Raw genomic sequence first — 2,408 nt, 5'->3', positions numbered from 1 at the left:
TTATTATTATCATTATCATTTTTATTATCATTATTATTATTATTATTATTATCATTATTATTATTATTATATACAACTATTAGGAGTAGTATCATTTCCATCATCATCATTATCAATATCCTTAGTATTATCATTATTGTTATCATTATCTTTATTATTATTACCATTATTACTATTACCTTTACCAGTCTTATCATCATTATCCTCACTAATAGTATCATTATAATAATTATTTATTATCATTGCGATTATTACTATCATAATTATGATCATCATGGTCATTATTGTTATCGTCATTGCTGTTATTATTCCTATTATTACTGTTATTATCGCCAGTTTCATTATTTTTAAAATCATATTTATAGTCATCAGCTTATATTAAGCTTTCCGTTCGCTGATCGCATTTACATCAGTTCTTCTTTCTTTATAGTTTCTTCCTCCGTGTCTCTTATGTATTGTCTCCATCTTGGCTTGTTGCTTTGGTCTCAATCTGCAGTCTTTTGTTATCTTCATCGCCTTATAACATCCCAAGGTGTTCTTCTGTCGACTATTAATACACCTCTGGTAGCTTATGACTTCCCTGTCTCCTCGTGTATTTACTATTCACTATTCACTATTGGGAAAGAGAGAATTGCAATGCCGACCAGACTGCTTGCTCTTCTACATTTTAAGAGCATATTAGTAGTAGAGTGTTCTCTTTTCTTTAATATGATCAAGCATTTTCTTTTTTGTGTTAGTGATTACGATTAAACCAGATGTAATTCTTTATATATTGTCCTCAGTTCCTTAATTCTTCTATCAATGCGCTTCTATTCTCGTCCATATCTAATGAAAGAAGCATTCAGTTCTGTTTTCATTATATTTGATTTTGACTTTTAATCAGATTTAATCTACTCAAAATACTCATTTTGCTTTTCTTTAATCACTTCAAGTTCCAATACTGTTAGAAACTTATATCCACCTTTCTACACCCTTTTAATCGTTTTGCTATCAGGTAGTGCTATACAATCTCCATGACTAAAGTTTCCATAAACAAAATTCAGCTGCAAATTTACCTCATAGAAAAATAATTTATCTTTGCTCTTCGCTGACCATGATTGTTATTATACAAATTACAAACATCAGGGAATAAAGAATATTACCCAGAAAGATCCTTCTACTTAATTATAGTTTTCGAAGATTCTTTTTTCCATTTTACTTTAGTTGTTCATTTCTTCGTAGAATTTTCTACGAATTCTTGGTGTCAGAATCATTCCAAAATCACCGAGTGTGGGTCAAAGCAACACATCTGATAGTTTACGTGTGTGTGTGTGTAGCATCCTGCCGGACCCTGTTGTTCATTCCAGGGACTCGGGTAGTTCATGGGTCAGCTGTTTCTCCAGTCAACAGCTGACCTGTGTATAATCGTTCTAGCATATAGTTCTTCAACATCTATATGATCGCCAAGTTTATCATGTAGAGTTATTAACATCTTTATCCGATAATCTTGAAATAAATTAGGGTACGTGACCTTCCAGTGTGATATCTTTTTACATTGTTGTTCTAAGATTCTCCGTGATTCTATTATTTTCCTTCTCTTGTATTTCGGCTCTGAGGCCTTTCAATCATTCTTTTTTTTCTTCTTCTTCTTCTTCTCTTTCTTCTTCTCCTTCTCCTTCTACTTCTACTTCTACTTCTACTTCTACTTCTACTTCTACTTCTACTTCTACTTCTACTTCTTCTTCTCCTTCTCCTTCTCCTTCTCCTTTTCCTTTTCCTTTTCCTTTTCCTTTTCCTTTTCCTTTTCCTTTTCCTTTTCCTTTTCCTTTTCCTTTTCCTTTTCCTTTTCCTTCTCCTTCTCCTTCTCCTTCTTCTTCTTCTTCTTCTTCTTCTCCTCCTCCTTCTCCTTCTCCTCCTCCTTCTTCTTCTTCTTCTTCTTCCTTTCTCTCTCTCTCTCTCTTTTCATTCTTTTGTGACCTTCCTGTCAGACTCTCTTCTTTACTGATGGTAGCGGGTCGTTGGGTTTCGTCCATCGTGCCAGTTCTCTTCAGGCCGCCATGACGAACTGTTTCCTTCCTGTTCCGATATAAATGATGGGAAAATAGTGATATTATGTTAATGATAATGATGATCATAATTAAGCTGACATCAACAACAAAACAACAATATGAATGATAATGATAATGATAATGATCATAATAATAGTAATAATAATAATAATAATAGTAATAATAATGATAATGATAATAATAATAATAGTAATAATAAGTATAATAATAATAATGATAATAATGATAATAATAATAATAATAATAATAATAATAATAATGATAATTATAATGATAATAACAATAACAATAATGTTAATGATAATTATAATAGTAATGATCATAATAATGATAACAACGATGATAATAAGAATAATAAAA

Source organism: Penaeus vannamei, chromosome 6, assembly GCF_042767895.1.
Source record: "Penaeus vannamei isolate JL-2024 chromosome 6, ASM4276789v1, whole genome shotgun sequence".
Taxonomy (NCBI): Eukaryota; Metazoa; Arthropoda; class Malacostraca; order Decapoda; family Penaeidae; genus Penaeus; species Penaeus vannamei.
This window is presented reverse-complemented; position numbering follows the sequence as displayed.